The 7,504-nt window shown below is 35.2% G+C and overlaps 1 long non-coding RNA gene across 1 annotated transcript; it reads right to left on the bottom strand.

Moving 5' to 3' along the window:
* Positions 1 to 1,613: 1,613 nt before the first annotated feature.
* On the bottom strand, positions 1,614 to 3,644 carry LOC308320845. Its single transcript, XR_013964565.1, has 3 exons — positions 3,570 to 3,644; positions 2,623 to 2,683; positions 1,614 to 2,369 (listed from the first exon to the last, which is right to left on the bottom strand). It is a non-coding gene; the product is annotated as an uncharacterized lncRNA (long non-coding RNA).
* Between the last annotated feature and the right edge of the window lie 3,860 nt (positions 3,645 to 7,504).

The following is a 7,504-nucleotide window of genomic DNA, read 5'->3' as shown; positions in this document are numbered from 1 at the left end:
AAGTTAGCCTCGTTTCTCATCATTTTGGACCATGGGCTATAGCCCATATCGTACGGCATACTATAGCGCGCCGTTTTTCATCATTTTTGAAGATTTGAAAAAAATGACGAAATGACAAAAACGAAAGGTTATAGCCCATGTTTTTTGAAATTTTGAAAAAAAAAGTTAGCCTCGTTTCTCATCATTTTGGACCATGGGCTATAGCCCATATCGTACGGCATACTATAGCGCGCCGTTTTTCATCATTTTTGAAGATTTGAAAAAATGACGAAATGACAAAAACGAAAGGTTATAGCCCATGTTTTTTGAAATTTTGAAAAAAAAAGTTAGCCTCGTTTCTCATCATTTTGGACCATGGGCTATAGCCCATATCGTACGGCATACTATAGCGCGCCGTTTTTCATCATTTTTGAAGATTTGAAAAAAATGACGAAATGACAAAAACGAAAGGTTATAGCCCATGTTTTTTGAAATTTTGAAAAAAAAAGTTAGCCTCGTTTCTCATCATTTTGGACCATGGGCTATAGCCCATATCGTACGGCATACTATAGCGCGCCGTTTTTCATCATTTTTGAAGATTTGAAAAAAATGACAAAATGACAAAAACGAAAGGTTATAGCCCATGTTTTTTTTAATTTTGAAAAAAAAAGTTAGCCTCGTTTCTCATCATTTTGGACCATGGGCTATAGCCCATATCGTACGGCATACTATAGCGCGCCGTTTTTCATCATTTTTGAAGATTTGAAAAAAATGACGAAATGACAAAAACGAAAGGTTATAGCCCATGTTTTTTGAAATTTTGAAAAAAAAAGTTAGCCTCGTTTCTCATCATTTTGGACCATGGGCTATTCTCCTCTTGCACAATGTAGTAGACGGGACTTCCTGGTTCTGTATCCCCCGTCTCTTCACTTCCGGCCCATCCACAGTGCATTGATTTCGCTGCATTTCTACGGACAATATTATTATTTTCTCGTCACTGGTAAATTCTGTAAGTACGTTTAAAATTTACTTTTATTTGTATGGTTCATTAATATACCTTTCGTTTTTATCGGAATTGTTTTATCGTGTGTTTATTTCCAAAAATGTGTTCGTTCGAAATGATGTGGATTGCTACTAGTTGGCTGTGCACACTGCTACTGTAGATTCTAAGGTAAACCTTTTATTATGCTACAATCTGTTTAATAAGCTAACGTTTGTTAAGTGTTTTTATCAGTGGTGTCTTTTAAGCTTTTGGGGCTTTATTTAATGTATAAATAAATATACATCAAAATAAACGTTTAATGTTAGAGCAAGGACCCGTTTGGGGAAGCACCCTATGATGGTTTAATTTGTTTGTGCATACTGCATATACAGCATATCATCATGAGACATCATCACGTTTGTTAGACCTAGACTCGTTTGATAATGACAAAGAACACGTTAGCAACATTAGCATCATCATCATGACATTTAGCATCACAGATTAGCTCCGTCTGAAGCCAATCTCTCATATAGCCATTAATAAATGGTTTGCATAATTACAGTACATTCAAGCACAACTCAATACAACAACTGTTAACTGTGAATTCAATCAATTCATCATAATGATAAATTATGTTTGTGTTTGTGATGTTTTATAATGTTATGCCAAATATGTTCAGTATGTCTGCTTTTTCCACCACTGCCTGCATCTGATCACAGATAAATGTATTTATCTGTACAAACACTGTACTTTATTATTATTTTTTCATATTATAAGGCCTACATACTCTTATTATTGCATGACAAAAAGTGAAATTGGGCTATCTACATGCTCACAAGTCACAATGCAATGTGGTCTTGTAGATCTTTTTTTTATTATTCAAATATTAATAACCCTGTTTCTGTGTGTAGGGACCCACAACCAGGTAGCCTTCATGATCATCTGACAAATACAGGAGGACAGTGTTGGCAGGTATGTTTTTTTATTCATTATTATTGTATCATATATGGAAGCTTTCTGTGTTCTGTTTGTTTATCTGTCTGCATGCATACTCCTGCTATACAAGTGTATGAAGATCTAAGTCAAGATGTAAAATTATAGGATGGACCTGTACTGATCAATTTGGTTCCATTTGTATGCTGGAAGTTGGATACATACTTGTAAATCAAACCTTTCACACATGAATGCAATATTTTGAAAATCTATTATTTTTCTAGGAATGGCAGTGGCTCCTTTGAAGTCATCCCTTTTGATGTTGACAAGCCACCTTGCCCTCAGTTCAGCATTAGCTGGGATGGCATGGAAACTGAGCGAACAGACTGAAGCTGATGTAGAGCAAAGAGGGACTGAGCAAAACTCTGCAGAACCACACGCCCTCTTCATATACTTTACAGTGCCTTTCTTCATCCTGGAGCAAAAAACGAGGCGCATATAGACAATTAGATTTTATAAAGAATCAGTCTTTTGTGAGAAACACAGACACAAAAATGCTGCATTCTTTAGGTACAGTGTCTTGACCAATACACATATGAGTACATAGAAGCACGGCAGGAATTCATTAAGATGTGTGTTTGGGAGAGGAGAGCGAGACCAGTGGATAACTGCACCGATCAGACAGATGTGGTATGATACAATAATACAAATGAATAAAAAAAACATACCTGCCAACACTGTCCTCCTGTATTTGTCAGATGATCATGAAGGCTACCTGGTTGTGGGTCCCTACACATAGAAACAGGGTTATTAATATTTGAATAATAAAAAAAATATCTACAAGACCACATTGCATTGTGACTTGTGAGCATGTAGATAGCCCAATTTCACCTTTTGTCATGCAATAATAAGAGTATGTAGGCCTTATAATATGAAAAAATAATAATAAAGTACAGAGTGTTTGTACAGATAAATACATTTATCTGTGATCAGATGCAGGCAGTGGTGGAAAAAGCAGACATACTGAACATATTTGGCATAACATTATAAAACATCACAAACACAAACATAATTTATCATTATGATGAATTGATTGAATTCACAGTTAACAGTTGTTGTATTGAGTTGTGCTTGAATGTACTGTAATTATGCAAACCGTTTATTAATGGCTATATGAGAGATTGGCTTCAGACGGAGCTAATCTGTGATGCTAAATGTCATGATGATGATGCTAATGTTGCTAACGTGTTCTTTGTCATTATCAAACGAGTCTAGGTCTAACAAACGTGATGATGTCTCATGATGATATGCTGTATATGCAGTATGCACAAACAAATTAAACCATCATAGGGTGCTTCCCCAAACGGGTCCTTGCTCTAACAGTAAACGTTTATTTTGATGTATATTTATTTATACATTAAATAAAGCCCCAAAAGCTTAAAAGACACCACTGATAAAAACACTTAACAAACGTTAGCTTATTAAACAGATTGTAGCATAATAAAAGGTTTACCTTAGAATCTACAGTAGCAGTGTGCACAGCCAACTAGTAGCAATCCACATCATTTCGAATGAACACATTTTTGGAAATAAACACACGATAAAACAATTCCGATAAAAACGAAAGGTATATTAATGAACCATACAAATAAAAGTAAATTTTAAACGTACCTACAGAATTTACCAGTGACGAGAAAATAATAATATTGTCCGTAGAAATGCAGCGAAATCAATGCACTGTGGATGGGCCGGAAGTGAAGAGACGGGGGATACAGAACCAGGAAGTCCCGTCTACTACATTGTGCAAGAGGAGAATAGCCCATATCGTACGGCATACTATAGCGCGCCGTTTTTCATCATTTTTGAAGATTTGAAAAAAATGACGAAATGACAAAAACGAAAGGTTATAGCCCATGTTTTTTTAAATTTTGAAAAAAAAAGTTAGCCTCGTTTCTCATCATTTTGGACCATGGGCTATAGCCCATATCGTACGGCATACTATAGCGCGCCGTTTTTCATCATTTTTGAAGATTTGAAAAAAATGACAAAATGACAAAAACGAAAGGTTATAGCCCATGTTTTTTGAAATTTTGAAAAAAAAAGTTAGCCTCGTTTCTCATCATTTTGGACCATGGGCTATAGCCCATATCGTACGGCATACTATAGCGCGCCGTTTTTCATCATTTTTGAAGATTTGAAAAAAATGACGAAATGACAAAAACGAAAGGTTATAGCCCATGTTTTTTTAAATTTTGAAAAAAAAAGTTAGCCTCGTTTCTCATCATTTTGGACCATGGGCTATAGCCCATATCGTACGGCATACTATAGCGCGCCGTTTTTCATCATTTTTGAAGATTTGAAAAAAATGACGAAATGACAAAAACGAAAGGTTATAGCCCATGTTTTTTGAAATTTTGAAAAAAAAAGTTAGCCTCGTTTCTCATCATTTTGGACCATGGGCTATAGCCCATATCGTACGGCATTCTATAGCGCGCCGTTTTTCAGCATTTTTAAAGATTTGAAAAAAATGACGAAATGACAAAAACGAAAGGTTATAGCCCATGTTTTTTGAAATTTTGAAAAAAAAAGTTAGCCTCGTTTCTCATCATTTTGGACCATGGGCTATAGCCCATATCGTACGGCATACTATAGCGCGCCGTTTTTCATCACTTTTGAAGATTTGAAAAAAATGACGAAATGACAAAAACGAAAGGTTATAGCCCATGTTTTTTGAAATTTTGAAAAAAAAAGTTAGCCTCGTTTCTCATCATTTTGGACCATGGGCTATAGCCCATATCGTACGGCATACTATAGCGCGCCGTTTTTCATCATTTTTGAAGATTTGAAAAAAATGACGAAATGACAAAAACGAAAGGTTATAGCCCATGTTTTTTGAAATTTTGAAAAAAAAAGTTAGCCTCGTTTCTCATCATTTTGGACCATGGGCTATAGCCCATATCGTACGGCATACTATAGCGCGCCGTTTTTCATCATTTTTGAAGATTTGAAAAAAATGACGAAATGACAAAAACGAAAGGTTATAGCCCATGTTTTTTGAAATTTTGAAAAAAAAAGTTAGCCTCGTTTCTCATCATTTTGGACCATGGGCTATAGCCCATATCGTACGGCATACTATAGCGCGCCGTTTTTCATCATTTTTGAAGATTTGAAAAAAATGACGAAATGACAAAAACGAAAGGTTATAGCCCATGTTTTTTGAAATTTTGAAAAAAAAAGTTAGCCCCGTTTCTCATCATTTTGGACCATGGGCTATAGCCCATATCGTACGGCATACTATAGCGCGCCGTTTTTCATCATTTTTGAAGATTTGAAAAAAATGATGAAATGACAAAAACGAAAGGTTATAGCCCATGTTTTTTGAAATTTTGAAAAAAAAAGTTAGCCTCGTTTCTCATCATTTTGGACCATGGGCTATAGCCCATATCGTACGGCATACTATAGCGCGCCGTTTTTCATCATTTTTGAAGATTTGAAAAAAATGACAAAATGACAAAAACGAAAGGTTATAGCCCATGTTTTTTGAAATTTTGAAAAAAAAAGTTAGCCTCGTTTCTCATCATTTTGGACCATGGGCTATAGCCCATATCGTACGGCATTCTATAGCGCGCCGTTTTTCGTCATTTTTAAAGATTTGAAAAAAATTACGAAATGACAAAAACGAAAGGTTATAGCCCATGTTTTTTGAAATTTTGAAAAAAAAAGTTAGCCTCGTTTCTCATCATTTTGGACCATGGGCTATAGCCCATATCGTACGGCATACTATAGCGCGCCGTTTTTCATCATTTTTGAAGATTTGAAAAAAATGACGAAATGACAAAAACGAAAGGTTATAGCCCATGTTTTTTGAAATTTTGAAAAAAAAAGTTAGCCTCGTTTCTCATCATTTTGGACCATGGGCTATAGCCCATATCGTACGGCATACTATAGCGCGCCGTTTTTCATCATTTTTGAAGATTTGAAAAAAATGACGAAATGACAAAAACGAAAGGTTATAGCCCATGTTTTTTTTAATTTTGAAAAAAAAAGTTAGCCTCGTTTCTCATCATTTTGGACCATGGGCTATAGCCCATATCGTACGGCATACTATAGCGCGCCGTTTTTTATCATTTTTGAAGATTTGAAAAAAATGACGAAATGACAAAAACGAAAGGTTATAGCCCATGTTTTTTGAAATTTTGAAAAAAAAATTTAGCCTCGTTTCTCATCATTTTGGACCATGGGCTATAGCCCATATCGTACGGCATACTATAGCGCACCGTTTTTCATCATTTTTGAAGATTTGAAAAAAATGACGAAATGACAAAAACGAAAGGTTATAGCCCATGTTTTTTGAAATTTTGAAAAAAAAAGTTAGCCTCGTTTCTCATCATTTTGGACCATGGGCTATAGCCCATATCGTACGGCATACTATAGCGCGCCGTTTTTCATCATTTTTGAAGATTTGAAAAAAATGACGAAATGACAAAAACGAAAGGTTATAGCCCATGTTTTTTGAAATTTTGAAAAAAAAAGTTAGCCTCGTTTCTCATCATTTTGGACCATGGGCTATAGCCCATATCGTACGGCATACTATAGCGCGCCGTTTTTCATCATTTTTGAAGATTTGAAAAAAATGACGAAATGACAAAAACGAAAGGTTATAGCCCATGTTTTTTGAAATTTTGAAAAAAAAGGTTAGCCTCGTTTCTCATCATTTTGGACCATGGGCTATAGCCCATATCGTACGGCATACTATAGCGCGCCGTTTTTCATCATTTTTGAAGATTTGAAAAAAATGACGAAATGACAAAAACGAAAGGTTATAGCCCATGTTTTTTGAAATTTTGAAAAAAAAAGTTAGCCTCGTTTCTCATCATTTTGGACCATGGGCTATAGCCCATATCGTACGGCATACTATAGCGCGCCGTTTTTCATCATTTTTGAAGATTTGAAAAAAATGACAAAATGACAAAAACGAAAGGTTATAGCCCATGTTTTTTGAAATTTTGAAAAAAAAAGTTAGCCTCGTTTCTCATCATTTTGGACCATGGGCTATAGCCCATATCGTACGGCATACTATAGCGCGCCGTTTTTCATCATTTTTGAAGATTTGAAAAAAATGACAAAATGACAAAAACGAAAGGTTATAGCCCATGTTTTTTGAAATTTTGAAAAAAAAAGTTAGCCTCGTTTCTCATCATTTTGGACCATGGGCTATAGCCCATATCGTACGGCATACTATAGCGCGCCGTTTTTAATCATTTTTTAAGATTTGAAAAAAATTACGAAATGACAAAAACGAAAGGTTATAGCCCATGTTTTTTGAAATTTTGAAAAAAAAAAGTTAGCCTCGTTTCTCATCATTTTGGACCATGGGCTATAGCCCATATCGTACGGCATACTATAGCGCGCCGTTTTTCATCATTTTTGAAGATTTGAAAAAAATGACAAAATGACAAAAACGAAAGGTTATAGCCCATGTTTTTTGAAATTTTGAAAAAAAAAGTTAGCCTCGTTTCTCATCATTTTGGACCATGGGCTATAGCCCATATCGTACGGCATACTATAGCGCGCCGTTTTTCATCATTTTTGAAGATTTGAAAAAAATGA

Source organism: Protomyctophum bolini (assembly GCF_963924005.1).
Source record: "Protomyctophum bolini genome assembly, chromosome: 9".
Classification (NCBI taxonomy): Eukaryota; Metazoa; Chordata; class Actinopteri; order Myctophiformes; family Myctophidae; genus Protomyctophum; species Protomyctophum bolini.
This window is presented reverse-complemented; position numbering and strand designations above follow the sequence as displayed.